The sequence below is a fragment of the Rhinoderma darwinii genome, chromosome 2, assembly GCF_050947455.1.
Source record: "Rhinoderma darwinii isolate aRhiDar2 chromosome 2, aRhiDar2.hap1, whole genome shotgun sequence".
NCBI lineage: Eukaryota > Metazoa > Chordata > Amphibia > Anura > Rhinodermatidae > Rhinoderma > Rhinoderma darwinii.
This window is the reverse complement of record NC_134688.1, coordinates 380,122,896-380,145,734: the sequence shown is the minus strand read 5'-3', so window position 1 is coordinate 380,145,734 and position 22,839 is coordinate 380,122,896. Positions and strand designations below refer to the sequence as shown.

The 22,839-nt window shown below is 47.9% G+C and overlaps 1 protein-coding gene across 4 annotated transcripts in view; it reads left to right on the top strand.

Annotated features, from left to right (window-relative positions):
* Positions 1 to 13,522: 13,522 nt before the first annotated feature.
* The window catches only part of USP9X (ubiquitin specific peptidase 9 X-linked), a 195,687-nt gene continuing 186,370 nt past the window's right edge, over positions 13,523 to 22,839 (top strand). For 2 of the 4 annotated variants that reach the window (XM_075853941.1, XM_075853939.1), the window contains exon 1: positions 13,524 to 14,035. The gene's annotated coding sequence lies outside the window, so the exon portion shown is untranslated. Of the gene's footprint in view, positions 14,036 to 14,440; positions 14,944 to 22,839 lie in introns of those variants that run through there. The other 2 variants (XM_075853942.1, XM_075853940.1) reach the window with 2 other exon arrangements.

The window sequence follows — 22,839 nt, the reverse complement described above, 5'->3', positions numbered from 1 at the left end:
GGGTAAGGAGCCCCACGAGGGACCCTCCAGGCCGGGCCCCTCGCTCGGCTGCCGTGAGCAGGACGGCCTGGTCTGAGAGGAATCCTGGAAGCCGGCCTGGCTCAGCGGAGGTGGTAGGGCAGGCGCCCATGCATCCGGGACCTCCCTCTGCCTCCAGACGACGGGACCCAGGACTTGCGGTGGGCCGTGCTGGCGATGCTCCAGTCGGGCGGCCCACCTGTACCCAGGATGATGCAACCAATTCCAGGCGTGTGCCACGGTCGGTGGTGACACGGCGGGCAGGAGGGCGGCTACCTGCGGGCCGCGGGGTGGTCGAGCCCCCAACAGACGGGCGGAGAGGCCCAGTTCATCGGCGCAGTTACGGAGCGCTCCATCAGAAGGTCGGGGATGTCATGCGTGCGGCGCTTGTCCTGGCCCGTCTGGGCAGGATGAAGTGGACGACCGTGAGTTCGGTGACCAAGAGGGACGTCTGGATGGATCCTTCGCCCCGGCTGGTGGGGACACAGCACCTGCGCAGCCCGGTGAGTCGCTGTCTCCTACTTTTTCATTGCCTGCTGTATTTCGGTCCCCAGGGGTAGGGGGTGGGGGTTCACTTTTGCCTACGGGATTGCCGGGGTGTAGCGGGGGGATTACAGGAAGTACGGGTGGTGGGGGTGAGATTCAGGAATTGTTGTGTTGTGTGCGTGACCTTTTGGCGCGATGCGGAGGGGGGGCGATAGGTTCTCCATCCCCGGTTGCAGCTTGGGTGGGGCCGTCAGGGCCTGCAGTGGTGGATAGCACGCTATGGGGAGCTGGGGTACTGTCTAGGGAATCGGGCGTGGCAGTGTCGGTGCAGACAGAAATGGATGTGGCAGTGGATGAGGTGCGGTTGGATGATAAGGCGAAGGGCGAGGTCTATGTTTGTTTTGAGGGCCCATTGGGGGCGCATCTGAAACCGGAAGTAAGGGAAAAGATATGGAGGGATGAATATGTGGAAATTTTTTCATTGTTGCCGTTGGAGAAGTTCAATTTAGATAAAGGGAAGTGGTTGGAAAGCAAGAAGGAGAAGGAGGAAAAACGTCGGTATCGATTGATTCCCCAAACTTTTGTTAATTGGTTGCAGGCTTTTGCTATTTTGGCAAGCGTCATTGGACAGAAGACGCCGGAACATTGTTCCGGCCTCCTCTGTTATATGGATGCTATCGGAGAGGCTCATCGAGTTTACGGCGGGCAGACGTGGCTGCGCTATGATGAGCAGTTCCGGCAGCGGAAGGCAGTGAGACCTGACATTAGGTGGGATAACAAAGACATAGGGTTATGGTTGCGGGTCATGGCTCCAGTGCGTTTTGGCCAGTCCTTTCAAGGGGGTGGGGCCGGGGTGGCCGGCCCCTCATTGCCTTCGGGGGGGGGAGCAGGGGGGGCAGGAGGAAAATCCGGGTTCTGCTGGCAGTTTAATGAGGGCCAGTGTAAGTTCGGATCGGGTTGTAAGTTCAAACATAGCTGCTCCTCCTGCGGGGGGATCTCTCACGGAGCGGTTAAATGTTTTCGGAAGGGAAAAGGACGAGGGGCCGGGGGCGCTAGTCAAGGGCCGGACACCGGTGAGGTGGGAAGACATGGAGCCCTTTCTAAATAGGTACCCTGATAGGTCCAGGGCAAGTTTGTTGTTGGATGGTTTTCGGGTTGGTTTCCGGATCCCTGCCCCTGCTCACAAGGTGCCGTTTACCTTGCGTAGTTTGCGTTCAGCGTTGCAGTATCCAGGGGTAGTAGGGGATAAGTTGCGGAAGGAGGTGGAGTTGGGGCGCATGGCAGGTCCGTTTGAGAGTTGCCCTTTACCAGAGCTGGTGGTGTCACCACTGGGGGTGGTGCCTAAGAAGGAGCCGAATAAGTTTAGGCTCATACATCATTTATCTTACCCGAGGGGGCGATCGGTTAATGATGGGATTTCTCCGGAACTTTGCTCGGTGGCTTACACGTCGTTTGATGCGGCAGTTGCGTGGGTGCGCCGCTATGGTGTGGGTGCATTAATGGCAAAAACGGATATTGAGTCGGCCTTTCGCCTCCTCCCTGTGCATCCTGACAGCATACGGCTGTTAGGATGTTATTGGGACGGGGCTTATTTTGTGGATCGCTGCCTCCCTATGGGGTGTTCTATTTCCTGTGCCTATTTTGAGGCTTTTAGTTCTTTCCTGGAGTGGGTGGTTTGTGAGGTTGCGGGGGTCTCATCGGTCATACATTACTTGGATGATTTCCTGTGTGTTGGTCCAGGCGGGTCTTCGGTTTGTGCTACGTTGTTGAACACGATAGAGTGGGTGGCAAAGAGGTTCGGTGTGCCTTTGGCCCAGGACAAAACGGAAGGACCTAGCTCCTGTCTGGTCTTTTTAGGAATCACCATTGATTCTTTGAGGATGGAGTGTCGGCTCCCGGAAGATAAATTGGTAGCGTTACGGGCGGAGGTGGACCGGGCTAGACATTTGCGTAAGATCACGTTACGTGCATTACAGTCATTATTGGGTAAGCTTAACTTTGCTTGCAGGATTATGCCCATGGGCCGGATTTTCAGCAGGCGGCTGTCGGGAGCGACGGCTGGGGTGACAGCCCCTCATCATTTCATTCGTCTGACACAGACGCTGAGGGCAGATTTGGCAGTTTGGTTTGAGTTTTTGCATCGTTATAATGGGAGGTCCTTGATCATGGCCCCGGTGGTTGACAGCGTGGATTGGGAGCTGTTTACAGATGCTGCGGGGGGCGTGGGATTTGGGGCTTACTGCAAGGGTCAGTGGTGCGCGGCGCGGTGGCCTGAGGAATGGGCGGAGTTGGGTTTGGTGAAGAACCTGGCATTCCTAGAGCTGTTTCCCATAGTAGTGGCGGTGGATATTTGGAGTGAGAGGTTTCGGGACAGCAAGGTACGGTTCCATTGTGACAACTTGGGCGTGGTGGGGGCTATTAACAACGTGTCAGCGTCATCCCCCCCGGTCGTCCGGCTTTTGAGGCACCTTGTTTTACGTTGCTTGTCTTTGTACGCTTGGGTTGTGGCGGTTCATGTGCCAGGGATCAAAAATGACATCGCAGATTCTCTTTCTCGCTTGCAGTGGGAGCGGTTCAGGATGGTGGCTCCGGACGCGGAGGAGGACGGGATCGCTTGCCCGGAATGGTTGTGGGGGCTGGGTTACGAGCCGCAGGAGGTTTGATTCAGGCTTCGCTTGCGCAGGGTACTTGGGCTGCTTATGATTCGGCGTGGCGGGAGTGGGAGAGTTGGTTGGCAGTTCTGGAGGGTGTAGTGACGGATGAGGATCGGGTGGTGGCGTTGTTAGTTTTTCTGGGGCAAGTCTCTATCGCGGGCTGGTCAGTGTCCAAGGTGAATCGTTTTGTGGCAGCCCTGGCTTTTGGTTTTAAGGTCCGGGGGTACACGGATGTTACAAAAAGTTTTTTGGTTGGCCAGGCCCTGAGGGGGTACAGGAGAGGGAGGATGTTGCCGGATCGGCGGCGCCCTGTGTCGTTTATGTTGTTGGAACAGTTGTGGGGGGTGTTGTGTGACATTTGTTTTTCCAGCTACGAGGTGACCCTGTATAGGTTGGCATTCTCGTGGGCATTTTTTGGGGCCCTGAGGGTCGGGGAGCTGGTGGCTCCCAGCACAAGGAGACCTGGGGGGTTGAGAATGGAAGATGTGTTGGTAACGGATCGGAGTGTGGAATTCTGGATCCGGCGGTCTAAGACGGATCAAGGGGGTCGGGGTAAGAGAGTGGTGTTGGGGGTGGCCAAGGGGGTCAGGATGTGCCCGGTCGCCTGCTTTGCGGGGTTCAGAGAGGTCTCAACGGTGCGTAGGGGACAGTTGTTGTGTCATGAGGATGGGTCCTTTATGTCCCGGTATCAGTTTACGTGGGTTTTTCGTAGGTGTTTGCGGAAGTTGGGACTGGAGGAGGCGTTGTTTTCCCCCCATTCTTTTCGGATTGGGGCAGCGACGGAGGCGGTGGCATGGGGGTTGGGTGAGGAAGTGGTAAAGCAGATAGGTCGATGGGATTCCCGCCGCTTCCAGCTGTATGTGCGCCCTCAGTTTATATGATAGTCCAGTCGTAATCCCTCCTTCTCTACACTCCCTCCGGCTCCCCTCATCGTTTTTCTCTCCTCCTCCATGTTTCGCTTGCATCCTTACTCGTTTTGTTAATCAGTGGTTTTATTTTTCAGGACCCGCGGGCCGATTGGTGTGGATCGTCGGGCATTCCTACGTTCATTGGGGGGCGGAGCGGGCGGATGTTCGTCCAGACGGGCGGCAGTTGGGTTTTCGGCGGGAGGATGTAGTCGTGCGGTGGCTGGGGAGTAGGGGGATGCTGTGGAGTCGGGTGTTGCCGGACGTGCATCGGTTTGCGCTGATGGACAGGGCCCCGGATGTCTTGGTGTTACATGTCGGGGGTAACGATTTGGGTAGTCGTCCTTTTCGGGAATTGATCAGGGATATAAAATACGATCTACTCAGGTTATGGTCCGTTTTCCCGGCTATTAAGGTGGTGTGGTCAGAGATTGTCCCGCGGAAGGTTTGGCGGCATGCTAGATCGGTGCAGCGGTTGAATAAAGCCAGGGTTAAGGTTAATCGGGCAGTTTCGGGTTTCGTGGTGAGAAACGGGGGGGTCTTCGTGCGTCATTATGACTTCGAGGATGGCCAGGGTAATTATTGGCTAGGTGATGGTGTGCACCTGACGGCCGTGGGGATCGACCTGTGGACTCTGCGCCTGCAGGAAGGTATCGAAAGGGCCCTCTCGTTGGGTGGGGGCTCGCATACTTAAAGGTGTCTAAGTATGTTCGTGTGGCGGATTGGGGGTCCTTGGAGTTGGTGGTAAATTACTGTGGGGGGGGGGGATTCATAGGGGGTATGGTCCCTCCCCAATTTATTATGGTTGGTAGTCTGCTCAATTTGGGCTCCTGCTGGGTGGTGTCCCGAGGAGTGGTCAATTTGGGCTCCCGCTGGGTGGTGTCCCGGGGAGTGGTTGCGGTTGAGGTCAGCCAACTGCAGGTATAACGGTGCCCCTGAGCCAGTAGGGTGACGGCTGGGAGAAAAATACTATGCAGGTGGGCTGTTTCGTGACAGACTTTTGTAGCTCCAAGGACTCCCCTTCCATTGTTATTATTATTTGTAAATTGTTGTTCTTGATGTTTGTTTGTAAATAAAATGGCTGCTGTGGCCAAATTTATCCAACCCAAGTGTCTGAGTCTTATTAGAGGGACAGGGGGTTTGGGAAAAGGTATGGCCATTAATGGGGAAGGTGAGTAGGTGAAGCCACTTCCCCCCCCCCCCGGTAGGAGTGTACGCACTCTACAGTCCCCTGATCAAGTACAGGCTGGACCCGGCAGAATGCCATAGGGGGAGGCCACCATGATCAGGGATGTTAGGAAGGGAAGGAGTTAAGGAGTTAGGGGTGTGGTTAGGAGGGGGCGGATGTGAGGGGGGCGAGGTCAGTTTACTTAAGGGTAGGAGAGGGAAAGGCGTCGCCATCTTTAGTAACAGTACAGGGAAGCTTGTAGCAGCACAGGGAAGCTTGTCCCACCCTCCCTCCCAAAATGATGTGTTCATCTGTGTGACTATTTTGGTATTTCGCTTTGTTGCTCGTTGTTTTTGTTTTTCCGCAGGTACCGGAGGATGCTGTGGAACAGTTTTGCAATGTCGCAGCAGTTGTATGGCGGATTGGGGGTCCTTGGAGTTGGTGGTAAATTACTGTGGGGGGGGGGGGGGATTCATAGGGGGTATGGTCCCTCCCCAATTTATTATGGTTGGTAGTCTGCTCAATTTGGGCTCCTGCTGGGTGGTGTCCCGAGGAGTGGTCAATTTGGGCTCCCGCTGGGTGGTGTCCCGGGGAGTGGTTGCGGTTGAGGTCAGCCAACTGCAGGTATAACGGTGCCCCTGAGCCAGTAGGGTGACGGCTGAGAGAAAAATACTATGCAGGTGGGCTGTTTCGTGACAGACTTTTGTAGCTCCAAGGACTCCCCTTCCATTGTTATTATTATTTGTAAATTGTTGTTCTTGATGTTTGTTTGTAAATAAAATGGCTGCTGTGGCCAAATTTATCCAACCCAAGTGTCTGAGTCTTATTAGAGGGACAGGGGGTTTGGGAAAAGGTATGGCCATTAATGGGGAAGGTGAGTAGGTGAAGCCACTCCCCCCCCCCCCCCGGTAGGAGTGTACGCACTCTACAGTCCCCTGATCAAGAGAGGTGTCCTTCCCATTAGGTTTATTAGAAGAGCTTCGCAGCGGTGGAGTTCGGAATGTATTTTGTGTAGCAAAGGCGGATAGTTAAGGGCATACATAGATTCCAGGGTTTTTCCCGATCTTCACTCCTATATAAGTGGTGTGAGTGGAAGCAGTTTTCAGGCCTACTGAGTCTATAGTAAGTTGGTCTGCATTGGAAGGTTTGTGTAAATGGAGTATCTCACATTTTTCAGGATTAATTTTGAACCCCGATGGTTGTCAGAATTTGTCGATATGCTGGAACACTGTTGCCAAGTGGGTGGCTGGGTTCGACATAAATAGGAGGACATCGTCAGCGAATAAAGCAGTGCGCGTCATGTGTGATCCTATCTGAATGCCTTGAAATAGAAGGTTCTGTTCTAAATTATAAACCAAAAGTTCAAGAGTCAGATTGAACAACAGTGGAGACAAGGGGCACCCCTGTCTACTATCTTTCTTCAATGGGAATAGGGACGATCGGCATCCTGGAGAGTATATTGCCGCTCATGGAGTGCTATATAGGGCCGATATGAGGGTCCTGAAATTACCTGTTATTCCAAATTTATCAAGTACTATATTCAGCCATTTCCATCTAACATTATCAAAGGCCTTTTCAGCATCTAGCACTACCAAAGCATATCGACCTGACTTATGCTGTTGTTTTTTTTAGGCATCCAGGACCCCATGACTCTTCTAATGTTAGAAACGGCTGCTCTGCCTTGCACAAAGCCCTCCTGAGTTGGATATATAATATCAGGCAAGATTTGAGAGAGGCGTTCAGCAAATATCTTGGCAACCAGCTTTAGATCTTGGTTGATTAGCGATATTGGGCGGTATGATGAGGGCAACAGGGGGTCTTTACCCGGTTTGGGAAGTACCCTTATATACACTAAGTTCGCAGCCGGGGGTATGGCTGTGCCATGTAAAATGAAATTAAAGTAGGCTACCAAAACCAGCGAGATCTGATAACTGAGAGCTTTGTAGAATTTCGCCAGGTATCCATCTGGTCCTGGAGATTTATTATTTTTAATCTCTGTTATGTCTTGGTTTAGTGAGTCAAGCTGTGAGGAGGATGTAGTAGGCAAGTACTGTTGGCAAATGTCTACACTGAACGGGGCATTATCCTCATATAAACGACCATAGAATTGCTCAAATGTATGCATTGTATCTGTTGGGTTCGTATGAACAGTGCCATTGTCATCTCTGAGTTTAGTTATATGCGTGTAAGCCCTAAAGCCCTTGGCTAAGTTGGCAAGTAACCTGCCTGATGTATTGACGTATTGGAACAATTCTGCTTCTAGTATGAAGCGATGGAATAGTTCCCTGCGATCTAACCATGTCTCAAACCTCGCTCTAGTGGCTTTCCACTCCTGCAGAGTGTGAGGGGACGGCTGAAGAACATGCCAGTGTAGGCGTCCCTAAGGGCATCGCTACTGTTTTGGTAATGTTGATGCGTGTCCTTTTTAAACTTGTAAACATAAGTGCTCAGCTGTCCCCTCAACACGGCTTTTGCTGCCTCCCAATATAAGGGGGGGGGGTTGTCGATATGACCTCCATACCTCCATTAAACAAGTCATATTCCAGCCAACAGCCCCTTAATAGTTATACAAAGGTATCATCTCTTATGAAAAATGAGGGAAAGCGCCAGACATAATCAGAGCCCCGTATATGGATGTCCGCTAGATCTAGGCAGAATGGTGCATGGTATGAAATTAACAGTTGTTCTATTATTAGAAATGCGAGGTAACTGCGAGACCCCCGTCAGGATATAATTTATTCTGGACGAAGACCCATGAGCATGTGAATAACACGTGTACTCTTGGCTATCTAGATTGAAAGCTCCCCAAGTATCTACTGGATTGTAGCACTTTATCAGATGACCAGACTAGTTGTGTGCAATTTCTAGGTCACTTCCTATCCTCTGTGGGTGGCATCACCGTGTTGAGATCTCCCGCCACAATCTTGGTTGAGGCAATGTCGATCGCTATCTGAGCTTTCAGGGACGTAAAGAATTGCCTATTGTCTTCGTTTGGTCCATACATATTGTATATACTTAATTCTCCCGCTGGAGTATCTAGGACAACATGAAGGAGTCTACCTTCAGTGTCCGATTCTTGAGATTTTATTTGATAAGATAAAGATTTGTTTAAAGAGGCTCTGTCACCAGATTTTGCAACCCCTATCTGCTATTGCAGCAGATCGGCGCTGCAATGTAGATTACAGTAACGTTTTGATTTTTTAAAAACGAGCATTTTTGGCCAAGTTATGACCATTTTCGTATTTATGCAAATGAGGCTTGCAAAAGTACAACTGGGCGTGTTGAAAAGTAAACGTACAACTGGGCGTGTATTATGTGCGTACATCGGGGCGTGTTTACTACTTTTACTAGCTGGGCGCTCTGATGAGAAGTATCATCCACTTCTCTTCAGAACGCCCAGCTTCTGGCAGTGCAGACAGCGTGTTCTCGAGAGATCACGCTGTGTCGTCACTCACAGGTCCTGCATCGTGTCAGACGAGCGAGGACACATCGGCACCAGAGGCTACAGATGATTCTGCAGCAGCATCAGCGTTTGCAGGTAAGTCGATGTAGCTACTTACCTGCAAATGCTGATGCTGCTGCAGAATCAACTGTAGCCTCTGGTGCCGACACGATGCAGGACCTGTGAGTGACGTCACAGATCAGCACTGCCAGAAGCTGGGCGTTGTGAAGAGAAGTGGATGATACTTCTCATCAGAGCGCCCAGCTAGTAAAAGTAGTAAACACGCCCCGATGTACGCACATAATACACGCCCAGTTGTACTTTTACTTTTCAACACGCCCAGTTGTACTTTTGCAAGCCTCATTTGCATAAATACGAAAATGGTCATAACTTGGCCAAAAATGCTCGTTTTTTAAAAATAAAAACGTTACTGTAATCTACATTGCAGCGCCTATCTGCTGCAATAGCAGATAGGGGTTGCAAAATCTGGTGACAGAGCCTCTTTAATAGCACAAGGACTCCCCCTTTTCTATCGTCTGATGCTGAGCCCAATACCTCTCCTACCCAGAATTTTTTCATTCTATAGAAGTCTCGTTTCCGCAGGTGTGTTTCCTGGAGGAGAGCAATATCAGCTTTTAAGCGCTTTAGGTGTTTTAGCACCAGAGAACGCTTGTGAGGGGGACAGTAAACCTTTGACATTCCATGTTACTATCTTCATGTGGAGAACGTATCAGTACATGATTCACTGCTCATGGGTCTCGTCCATTCTCGGACTGTCATCATAAAACAAAAATATATTACAGACATCTTGCAAGTCAGATATAAGCGCATATAACATAAGTAACAAAAAGTATAAACAAAACATTGGGATCAACCTTCAATCTGCATATCTCCTGTAGGAGAAATCGTCCCATAAATTAATGTAATGGCAGGAAGGAGGTGAAGGGAAAGTGAGCCCTAATCTACCCACCGCCCTGTCCCTGCCTACTTGCAACGACCCGCCCTAGGCGACGGGGTACAACTGGGCGGCGGTCCCTACGCTGTGCACGGGAAAACAAACAGGGAACACGCAAGGGAAGGGGCAGTAGCCCACGGAACGCCGCGAGGAAACGGAGCGGTGAATGAGTAGTCAGGACCAGGATAAGGTGGAGTATACCCAAGTGAGCACGGAGGAGGAAGCAAGCCGGAGGCAAAGCAAAGCAGGTTAAGCAGAACAGCAGCAAGGCAGAAGCACGGCAGAAGCAGGCTGGAGCAAGCAGCAGTGTGGCCAGGAATCCAAAAGAATTACAAGCACTGAGGAGGAAAACACAGCAGGTAATAAAGGACAGGGGGCGGAGCTAACTCTGACTGACCAGGCCGCGATAGGCTCTCCCACTCCTGAGCCTGCCACCCTGGTTGGTGGGAGATGGTGTCAGTCGAACAGGTCTGGCCTCAGGTGTGGATTGATTAATCCCAGGAGTATACATAGACGTAGTACCTGGCAGATCCCTAACAATTAACTTCACTTTTTTCCGATATGTGAAGTGTCCGTATGACAATCCCGATCAGAGGATAGTCAGCTCCGACTAGTATATGACATCAATTTGAGAAACCGCCGGTATGAGTAGCGAACAGGGCTTCGTCATGTAAGAAGGTAAGTGAGCATAGATAAAGATTAACAAGACCCTCATTGAAATTTTCAAGGGTTTAAGGCCACCATATGAGCTTAGTAGGGAGGCTATAAGTACTCAGTCATCTGGTATCAAAGGAGAAAAATAAATTAAATGTCAGTCTATCACAATTATCACCAGAAGTCTGAAGAAGTCCCTGCAGTAAACAGGGTAAACTTCAAGTAACATGGTAGTCCCATCTACAGGCCTAACGGTTTTTCAGCGCTGTCTTCGTCGCAGCATTGTTAGCAGTTGCAGATCTAGTATGACTTGTAGCAGCAGTCGCTTGGTTTCCAATGGTTGATGGTGTTAATAAATTTTCAGCTTCTTTAGGATCTGAATAGGACTGAGTGGCGCCATCAGGTCGAGTAACTTGCAAAATTGCGGGGTATTGGCGTTTAAAGCGCCATTTGTTGTGGTGAAGTGCTGTGCATATCTTACTGAAAACCTAACGCTTACGGGTAAGCTTAATTTGACGATGACCCGGCGAGGTCTATCTGGTTGTTTGTGGTGTATTCCGTTGTACATTTTCTGGGCTTAAGCGGTGTGCTCATTCGACTTTAAATGGACCCTCCTGATTAAGAAGTATAGGGATTTGAACAGTACATATGTGGAATAATGCACTGCTAGGTATCGATTCAGTGAGACCCGCCAACCTTAAATTGCTTTGTCTGGACCTATTTTCTAGGTCATTGATCTTTTCCAAGATTCTGTTCTTTTCACGAAGGAGGTCTCTAATGTGCGTGTGAACTTTCGCCATATCATCCTCTGCTGCCGGGATGTGCTGCTCTGCCTCATCAAGCCTGGCAGAGTGAGACACCACCTCTGTTTGTAGTGCCTGGAGAGATTTGGTGACCATAGTTGCCAGTGTTGTCTACAGATCAGGGGATATCCGCCTGGCTACTTTTATGGCCAACTTCTTATAATCAATGTGACATGACTGTGAGCCCAGTTTAGAATCTTCAGAGTCTGCATCTGAGAGATCTTCTATATCCTCTCTGCTAGGGGAGGAACGGCTTGCCGCCACCTTGTTGGTGCGCGTGGTCGGTGATATAACTACCTTCCAACGTGCCATTTTGGCATCCCCTGCTTTCTGTGGAGTCCTCTGTACCTTCAAGGGTAAGTGATCACCCTGTGAGGTAGTTATTGCATTGTTATGCAGGGCAGTCGCTGTGGATGTGGAAAGCTGTCACGGAGCACTCGTCTCCTGCTTCTTCACATACCGGCGCCGGAACCGGAAACGTGCTTCTGAATCCTTCTTCGTAATTCTTGTGATGTCTGTCACACATATACTTTTCTGCACGGGCACACAATTCCGTAAATAACCATTCTGGTTTTACAATTAATGTATCCCTTCAGTTTAAATTCCTCACCATTTCTGGAATTCTTGAAAATGATCATGGATTGAAGAAATTGGCAGGTTGTGCAACCACCACATGGGTGAGAGCCCACATGTTGAATGCCTCTTCCCAGTTTAACAGTAGGTCTAGTAAAATTGGTTCTCATCAAATTATTACATAGATTTGGGGCACGTTTTGCTGTAATCAAAGGAGTCCCAGGAATGATATTCCTCATTGGGGGGTTTAACTGTAGGATAAGCCAGTGATTTGTAAACAGTGCCCGCATTTTATTCCACTGGTTGTTATATGGTGTGTGATGAACCGAATTTTGTTATCCGGAGTCTAAGTTTTGGTCCTCAACAGATCAGACCTGTTGCTATGTCTTGTACGCTGATAAGCACCCGACAGAACTTGCCATGGGTAAGCACGTTCCTTGAAACGTAGTGTCAATTGTTGGGCCTGCACCTGAAAATCCTCAAACTGTGAACAATTTCGTCTCACTCGTAAAAACTGCCCAATCGGTATACCATTTGTAAGGTAATTCGGGTGAAGGCTGGTAAAATGCAAGAGGCTATTCGTAGCTGTTTAAAAAAGACGGAAGTAGACAACTGATTATTCAAGATCTGTAGGCGCAAGTCAAGGAAATCAGTCGTAGTTTGTGAAATGGATTATATGAGATGTATAGTAAAGGGGTTTTCCCATCAGTGACATTTATGACATATCCACAGGATATGCCATAAATGTCAGAGAAATGCGGGTCCTACCTCTGGGACCTGAACTTATCTCTATTCTCTGTTCCCGCTGCGATTGTAATTATAATTTCCGACCATGTAAGTAAAAAAACAGTGTAGCTCGCGAAGCTACACTGTTTCCGCAACTCCCATAGAAGTAAATGGCAGTAATGAAAACAGCGTAGCAGGCGAGCTACGCTGCTTTCTACTTAGATGATCGGAAATGACAAAAGGCATCAGGAACGGAGATAGAACGGGGGCCTCGTTCTAGAAATAGGTGCGGGTCCCAGAGGTGGGACCCGCATCTATCTATCTATCCTGTGGATATACCATAAATGTCCCTGATTGGAAAACCCCTTTAAGTGAGCTCCTCAGTACAACTCCTACTACTAGCAATGTTTGTCTATGGAGATTGCATGGCTGTGTGCCTAATTTTATGCACCTATTTGCACTGGGTGTGGCAGAAACACCTGAACTCAATCATTTGGCGGGGTGTCCACATACTTTTTTCAGGTTCTACCCTCGTCTACGGTCTCTTTCGTCGATTGCAAACCTCTCACACGCAGGGCCCTCTCTCCTTCTGTGCCAGTCTATTACTCTGTAACTTCCATAAACGGCAGCTGAGACAAGTCTGGGGAACATTCGTCAAGCGAAATGTGCATTGGAAAAAAAATTGCATCAAAGGGGCTCAGCTAAACAACTTGTTACAGTTCTGCCTAAAATTTAGGTCTGACTTGTGACATTTTTGGGTTGCAAACTAGTGGCGTAAACGTATTTACGCCAGTTTTCTGTCATAAATGCATTGGAAAAAATTTGTGACAGACGTATCAGAAAACGTGGTTATTTGAGCCAAATTATACATCTACTTTCCTCTGTAAAGTGTCATTCTTGCAACACTATTAACAAATGTGGCCCAGGCCTATAGAAAATAAATCTTTCCACATTTCAGGATATACAGCACACTCGGTCTGTATATAACAACAACGTTGCTTTATCAACCCCCTCCGTGCTTTCCTGCGTATTCCGTCCGTTATTTCTAAAGTAAACTTTTCTGAAATGCCGTAAATGAATATGCCGGCTTCGCTGCCCCGGCTTGTAATGTGACAGTATGTATGTCCGGGCACGAGAAGGAAGAGGAGGTGGTTGCTGTCGATGATGGTTGGAGAGGAGGAGGTGCTCAGCTGAAGCTGCTGCTAGTGCTCATGACGCAGGAAAAACGCACCGCCGGCCAAAAAGAGAGACACTGCGAGACTGAAAAAGCCAGGAATAAAATAAATATATAAGAGGAAGGAGAAAGAACAGCACACGGAGCACCCTGCAGGGATCAGCCGCTGACAGGCCGTACAAACCGACGACTTGACGAACCGGCTCTGAGCCTCCGAAGGAGAAGAAAAACCGGCGCGGGAGGCAACGCGAAGAAGTTTTAATGCACCCTAAGTTGTGGGGGAGGATATAAAGGAAGCGAGAGGAATACAGCCGCCCGCACTGCTATATTAACCTCCTGTACGTTATTGTGTATGAATATAGCGCTGAGGCGGCCGCGCTCACACATGTGTGTCTTCTGGCTCGCTGCGCCCGTGTTATGAGCAGCAGACCGGCTCTAAAATATCTCCAGCAGGGGAGGAAGGCTGACTAGTCGGCGGTGAGTAAATGGCCGTCTGCGGCTCTAGAGAAGCCCGTTTGTGTTGTGTACAGCAGGGTTGTCGTGTTGGCTTGCTCTTTCTTTATCTGAGGCCGCATTATACCTGGTGGCCCCTGAACAAGGAAGCCCTAGGTACCCGAGAGCCTCTCACTGTAATAATGGCAGGACTGGTGCGGGGCCCTACCTAATAGGTGTAGCCATACATGTAAGAAGAACGTTATATGTTCTGTACACCGCCTCCACCCTGCTCGCTTTCTCCTCCCTTTTTTTTTTTTATAACATGATGAAGTGTAAAGGAAAATGGCTGACGTCTCTGCTCTCCCCCATCCTGTCTGGGGCTGACTGAGGATGATCTAGCACTCCACCTCCTCCTCCTCCTCTTCCTCTCTCCTCCTCCAGAAGCCATTGCTGCCCTGTATCTCCCCCTCCCCTTTACCTCTCTCTCGAGTCCCCATATATTTTATTTATTTCCACTTAACCCCTTGCTGCCCGGCGCCCTCCTCAGAAAGGGAGGAGGGTCTTACCGGCGCCGCTCTATTACCCCTTGACTCGTTCAGTGTCTACGCACAAGCTGTCTGTGCCCTGGCAGGCCGGCATTTCCTCTATCTGCCTCCCTCCCTCTGCCCTCTCGTTCTCTCCTCCCCCTTCCCTCTTCGCTTCTGCTTTCTGCCAAACGCCATTACTGAGGTGGAGTGATTTGGAGGGGGTGGGTGGGGGAAAATAAGCGAGAGACATGTAGGCCCTGCCTGCAATTACAGGCCTCTGACTAATTTATTTAAATGGCAGCCTCGTCTCCCCTCGCTGAAGCCCTCTAACAGGAGCTAGCTGCCCCCTGGGCCTCTGCCATTGCTTGTCCTGCAGCTCAGAGCAGTCCTTCCTATAAAATAAAGACGGAAACTGCCGGACATGTAAGTAGATACGAGCCGGGCCTAGTGCACTACAGTCTCGTCTGGATCCAGTCCTGGATTTGGTGGCTGTCATTCTGACGTTGTTTGCCGGTGTCATTGTAACCTCTAATGTATTCCACACACTAGTACAGCGCTGAATAATCTATTTCCCTGTACGTTTCTATGTATACCCTGTGTTTCCTCACTGAGGGGGCATTATTGTCTGTCAAAATGTCTCACATGCACAAATAGTCTCCTGATGAAAGAGGAATGTGTAGAATGAGACTTCTTATAGCAGCCATTTACGGTTGGACATCTGACACTATTTGCGCTGCTTTTATACTATGACTAAAGGATCTGCAGTATTTTCCTCTCCTAGTCCCATTCAGATGTCAACCATATGTGAATATCTGTTATAACCAGCGTTACCTACGATCGCTCATAGCATATTACATAGCCGAGGTGTTTCATAGTTCTGTTATAATTAGATTATGTACTGTTGTTGTTTCCTTGTTTCTCCATTTTTCATCTTCCAGCTGCTCCTGGGGATTTAGAAGAAATAGTAATATTCAGAGGATTATGTGCATCACTTCTATTGAGGGCTCTACTTGTAACCTCCTTTTACAATCCACATCACAAATATCAAGGCGCTGGATGGACGTTTATTGCACAAATTAAATCCGAAGGAATAAAGTATAGACAGATGATGTTTCTGGTCTCTGCAAGGCTGAAACATCACACTTTCCTATGCTCTAAAGCAGTGTTCTATCCAACTATTGTAAAATGACAACTCTCATCATGTCCAGTCAGTCACATGCTGGGAGTGTTAGGCTGCATGTACACGCTGCGTAATTTGGTGCAGAAAATCTGTGTCAAAGCTGCAGGTACAATCCGCGCCTAATGCAGATTTTGGTTTTTCTAAACTTGTCATATACAATTCGCAGGCGGAAATGCAAAATAAATTGACATGCTGCGGCTTTTAAAAAAAAACGTACCACAGGTCAATTTACGCGCGATAAAATTCTGCAATGTGTAGATGAGATTGCTTGAGACCTCATTTACTTTGCTGGTACTGTGTTACGTTGCGGATTTTCCGCAGGAAATACGTGCCTCAAATCTGCACGTAATACGCATAGTGTTCATTTGGCCGAAGTTCTTCAACAGTTGGAGAGCCACAGGTTTGAGAGCACTTCGTGACAAATTTCTCCCCGCTGCTTTGGTATTTGCAATGTAGTTTTAGAGAAGTATTTACTATTTTGCGCATCCTGAAAATTGGCAGTTGGTAAACGGGCTGTATACGGGAAGAGAGTTTTTGTCCATACCATGTAAACATTGATGGCGCTGTCCACGGTCTCCGGCACGTACGTGCCCTGAAGTCTCATTCGGAATCACCCAGCCTTTGCGAGCTGATTGAACTGCTGGGTAAGACAACAGTGTATGCGGGCTGGGTCCCGTCCGTGATCCGTGGAAAGATAGGACATGTTCTATCTTTCCACGGATTGGAAAGTCGAGGCCGTTTTCACCGACCCGGTTCACCCGCTGAAGTGAATGGATCCCTGAAAACTATCGGGTGCCATTCGGATGCCGTGAAAAATCAGCCCAGGGTACTAGAACTACTTCACACCTGGAGGCAGTGGATAATGAGGTCATCTAACATAACAAATGATTGTGTATTCTATAAATGGTCATGCCTTTCATATACAGTCTAACATGTGGCCGTAATTATATGTGAATAATGTAGAAACTTATTTCTCATGCACATGGCTGTGCCTATAAGCGCTGCCCGTAATTGTGGGCATGGCCGGCCGCATTTTCGGCCCGTGTTACCATACAAAGTATGGGCGCACGGACCATAAAAAGCAAGATAGGACATGTCCTAACTTTTGCGGAGGCTTTCTACAGCCCGGAAGCCTTCTCGTAAATATACGGGAAGGTGTCCGCGGTCAATGGAAGCGCTTGGTCCGTAATAGTGGACCGCAATTACGAACAAATTCTACGGTCGTGTGCATGAGTGAGGCCTTACACCTTTTATTGTTTAATGCCCCAGGCTGCCTCTAAGTATGATTACATCTTCTTATTACGGTATGTCATCTTTATGATCACACCGCAGTTATCTGCTTACTTTAATTGCATTTAGTGACGTTTGGATACTGGTTTTTATTTCCGGAAGCAATTGTTGAACAGGTGGCATTGTTGAAATACTGTATGGGTTATATTAAGAGTAGAAAAATTACAGGTACCTAAGGTTTTAGGCCGTGCTTTCATAGCTGATCTTCGGTTTTTATACCACTTGGAAGATTCTGTGAGAATTGCAAAACACTTCCATGATGTTGGAATTTTCTTAACAGTTTTGTCCTGATCACTTTACGATTGCTTTATTCTTGCTCCTCCAAAGTACTACTGGTGATGGCTACGGCTGCAAGCAAAAGTAAGTGAATTCTTTGAAATCTCCTACATTTCTACTATAATTGCTAATAAAATGTGGTCTGGTTGTTATCGAAGTCACAATTCTTGACAAACACAATCCAACTGAACTAATAACACACATACACTTGAACGGTTCTTGTCATTTATTGAGCACATTGAGTAAACATCCACGTGCAGTGTGAAGAATTGAACCCTGGAATTTAATAACCTCTAGATCCTCCTCCAGCAGCAATCACCTCCACCGAACGTTTCCTGAAATTTCGGACCTTTAATCACTGCAGATGTGTTTTAGTTCATCAATATTTCTGGGATGCCTTGCGTGCACATCCCTCGTCAGGTCATGCCACAGCATCTCAATAGCGTTAAAGGGACTCTGTCAGCGTTTTTGAGGGCTCAAAACTGCTCACAGAGCAATAGTGAAGAGGGCAGTGTAAATATATATTGTCTCGGTCATTCAAGTTGTAAGTCCGATACAATAATGTTTCTTTGACTTATTCACCCAGCGGTGTGATTGCCACTGAGGCGGGCACTTGATGTGGAAGTGCTCCTTGCTTCTCCTCACTGCAAGCTGCCATCCCTGCCTCTGTGCTTTGAGTGACGTCTTAAACGGTATCCTGATTGGCACTTACCGCCACGCTGGGGGAATCAAAGGTTAGTTTCTCTGTCATGTAACATGTCCAAGAATAAAGGTATTTTTACAATGCCCTATATTTCTCTGTCAGCAGTTTTAAGGCCTCAAAACTGCTGATAGATTCCCTTTAAGGCCAGGGCCGTGACTAGGCCATTCCAAAACACAAGCTTACTGTATCAACCGATTTTTAGTTAATTTCCTTGTGTGCTTTGAATCATTGTCTTACTGCATCACTAAGGCTTCGTTTACATCTGCGTCGGGGTCCCGTTCTGACGTTCCGTCTGAGCTTTCCTTCCGAACGGGACGGAAACCATATGTTTCCATTTGCATCACCATTCATTTCAATGGTGTCTGATCCGGTGCCAATGATTTCCGTTTGTCTCAGTTGTGCAAGGGTTCTGTCGTTTTGACCGAATCAATACCATAGTTGACTATGGTATTGATTCCATCAAAATGACGCAGCCCTTGCACAACTGAGACAAATGGAAACCATTGGCACCGGATCCATCGCCATTGAAATCAAAGGTAATGGAAACCTATGGTTTCTGTTTGTTTCAGTCAGGGCTCCATTCTAACGGAAAGCGCAGACGGAAGGTCAGAATAGATATATATGTGAACGAAGCCTTAAAGGGGTTATCCGGGGACCCAAAACTGCTTTGCATTCATATTTTTATGTAAAAAGAAGTCACTTAATATACTTTAATTAAAAATTCGGTTCTAAATGGTGCTGTTCAAGCCCGGTGAACTGTTCCTGGAAGTCCTGGCGATTGACTGAGGGCTCGCTTCCTATGCTGTTCGTGTCGGCGTGTTATCAATGGCATGACCGCAAGGGGCTGTCACACTGCCTATTGCTGGAGTCCCCGAGCAGAGCATTAGCTAGCGCTTTGCTCAGGACTCCAGCACTGCTCCCGACATTTGGTCAGTGACTTCAGGGGTTTCCTATAGCTGGAGTTCCCGAGCAGAGCATCAGCTGATGCTCTGCCCGGGGACTCCAGCACTTCTGCCAGCGTCCTTGTCTATATATGGACAGTGACGTCGGGAGCTGTACCTGAGTCCCCAGGCAGAGCATCAGCTGATGCTCTGTTCAGGGACTTCAGCGATTTGGAGACCCCTGAAGTCACTGTCCATATATGGACAGTGATGTCAGCAGCAGTAGTAGTGGAGTCCCCGGCTTATACTCTGCTCGGGGACTCCAGCAATATGCAGTGTGACAGCCCCTTGCGGTCATGCCATTGAGAACACGCCGATATGAACAGTAAGCAAGCCCTCAGTCACGTGAGACCGTGTCGGCGCGTCATCAATATTAGAAAAGCTCCAGGACTTTCGGGAACAGTTCAACAGGTTTGAACGGCAGTTTAGTACTGAATTTTTAATTAAAGTAGATTAGTAAGTGACTTCTTTTTACATAAAAATATGAATGCAAAGCAATTTTAGGTATCCGGATAACCCCTTTAATGTCTCTTCAGCTTGAGGTCATGGACTACTGCCCTTATATTCTCCTGTAAAATGTTTTCATGCACCTTTTGAATTGTTCCCTCAATGATAGCAATGCATCCAGTCCATGAGGCAGCAAAGCAGCCCCAAACCATGATGCTCCCTCCACTATGCTTCACAGTTGGGATAAGATTTTGGTGTACAGATTTGTTTTTTTTACTTTATTTTTTTAAACCTCCAAGCATAGTGTTGTGCATTTGCGCTAAAAATACAAACTTTTGGATCTGTCTATCTGTCGATAGAACGTTTTCCCAGAAGCATTGTGAAACATCCAGGTAGGCTCAGGCAACCTTGAGACAGAGCACATTGTTGTTTTTTTTTTGGACAGCAGCGACTTCCTATGTGTTCTTCCATGAACACCGTTTTTTTTTTTTTAAATTGGACACGTGAACAGAGTTTATGGAGTTTTCAAAAGGTCTTTTGCTATTATGCTTGGGTTCTTTTTTACCTCTTTCAGAATTGCCCATTGTTATATTAACAGGGTGCCAACTCATAGGAGTATCAACCGCACTGAATTTTCTCTGTTTGCTAAACAATTGGGAGGATTTTTTTTTTTTTTCTACTGCTGTATTTATACACCAATTTTAATCTCTAAGGATCGCTGGAGCGAGTGGGACGTGGTCTCAGAGCTGCCTGGAGGGATTGGCTAGTTGATATGACTTTGCAGTTCACAGGAAGTCAGGCACAGGAGAAACTGACCTCCTGTCTACACATGGTCTATTCTGGTGTTCAGACTGAGATCACATGGCACAGCTGCCTTTAATGAAATGGTTCAAAATGTATAGATATGCAACAGAGCTGGGAAGAAACAGATGACACTGCTAGAAAATTGCTGGTGAGTTAGCATTATACGTGCAAAAACGTTTTTGGGGCCAGAGTTCTTCTAGAGGATCACTTTTTTTTTTTTTTTTGTCCCCCCCCCCCCCCATGACTGTGGATGTTTACCCATTGTGCTCAATAAAAGACATGAACAGTTCAACTACTTGTGTGTTATTAGTTCAGTTAGATTGTTATCTAGGTCGCAATTACAGACCAACACAATCGGATCACGTTTTATTAGTAATGAATGCAGAAATCCAGGTTGTTCCATAGGGTTCACTTTTTTTCTTGCAACGGTAGGACTGGTCTGCATGAAAAACCACCCAAAATTGTTACACTCGTGCACGTTTTAAATCTTAAAGGTTTTTTATTTATTTTTATTTTATGAAGGTACTAGAAATAAACGTTACAATATACTTACCTTAACAGTTAGGTCATGTGACTTGTCATAATTATGGACGACACGTCTTGATGCTGCTGGGGACTGAGGAGACCAGTGGCATGGAAACTGGTGAAAATCAGTAAGTAAGGCCGCGTTCACTCCGTTAGGGGCCTCCGTCGCAGATCCGGCCAATAATGCCGGAAACAATAGCATGGCGTGCTGCGCTAATGTTTACAGTAAAACCAGACCCCACTACAGAAACCTGACAGAACCCGTTAAAGTCAATGAGCTCTGTCAGCCGCCGGTGGTGTCAGTTGTGCAATATAAGGCTGGATTCACACGAGCACATTACGTCAGTAATGGACGGAACGTATTTCGGCCGCGAGTCCCGGACCGAACACACTGCATGGAGCCGGGCTCCTAGCATCATAGTTATGTACGACGCTAGGAGTCTCTGCCTCGCTGCAGGACAACTGTCCCGTACTGTAATCATGTTTTCAGTACGGGACAGTAGTTCCACGGAGAGGCAGGGACTCCTAGCATCGTACATAACTATGATGCTAGGAGCCCGGCTCCCTGCAGCGTGTTCGGTCCAGGACTTGCGGCCGAAATACGTTCCGTCCATTACGGACGTAATGTGCTCGTGTGAAGCCGGCCTTACTGTTGCTCCCGTTATTCCATTGTTTTTCTCCTTTGACGGAGCAGAACAATGGAATGCAGACTGCTTGTGTAAACCCAGCCTTAAAGAGAACCTTTCACCTCCCCAAATATGTGCAGCATGTTATAGGAAAGGCTTCACAAACCCTCTCACGTAAATTTAGTATTTCTAACTTCCTTAGTTATTTACATATCAGTGCCGTTATATTTGGCGCCCGATATGTAAATAAGTCCCTGAACAGTCAATGAGGCGTTTCTAACTAACTAAAAGGCAAGGGGTCGTGATGTCTTCACTCTGACACTGTCCATTCAGCTGCGGACAGCGTCAGGGCGGCTTGCGCTGTGTTCTCTCCCGCACACACAGACTTGGTGATTGTACTGCAGATAGCACATCGACGGATGTAAGTAGGTCTCGTCTCCTTCTCCTCGTCTCCTACCCGTGGTGGGAGTGGTGATGTTGATGTTCGAGCTAACGGTCATGCGCACATGCGTGAGGGCGCGCACACGCTATCTGCAGCACGAACACCAAGTCTGTGTGTGTTTTCGCGGGAGGGAACACAACGCAATCCACCTTGACACTGTCTGCAGCTGATTGGACAGTGTCAGAGCGGAAAAATCAAGACCCCTTGACCTTTTAGTTAGTTAGAAAAGCCCCATTGACTGTTCATGGGCTTATTTACATATCGGGCACCAAATATAACGGCACCGATATGTAAATAACGGAGGAAGTTAGAATTTTTTTTTTACGTCAGACAGGGTTTGTGAAGCATTTCCTATAACATGCTGCACATGTTTGAGGAGGTGAAAGGTTCTCTTTAAGGCTGGGTTTACACAAGCGGTCTGCATTCCGAGTACGCTATTGATTCTGTCAAAACGACACAACCCTTGCACAACTGAGACAAATCTAAACCATTGGCAGCGGATCCGTCACCGTTGAAATCAGTAGTTATTCAAACGGAAACCTATGGTTTCCGTTTGTGTCAGTCGGCTCCATTTTGATGGAAAGCTCAGACGGAACGTCAGATTAGAGCCCTAACGGATATGTCAACGAAGCCTTACCTTCTATTACATTCAGTCTGGCATCCTTCAGTCTGTCTGTTTTTATTTTAACGGATCTGCTAAAATTTGGATGACACAATGCATATGTATACAAAGCCTTATATGTCAGAAAATTGTATTGCTTGGAAGGGCCGCTGATCACTACAATGAATGAGCTGACCCTTTGTCCTCACTTGACTTCATCTGGGAGTGACATTGTCTGGTCACTTTCTTCACTAATTCACTTATGTATACTAATTGTTGAAATTGCTCCCTTTTTAGAAGTGGGATTGACTTCTATAATCTGAAATCGAACAGCTGGTTCCCTCAGGTGTCTTTTTTTTTTTTTTTTGGTCTAGAAGCAGTGTGCCGCCTTATACGGCTCCCAAACCTAACCACAGGACATCCCTTAACGCAAAATCACGTAACTGTATGTGATGAGGGTTAAGGGGGAAGTATGGAACAAGCT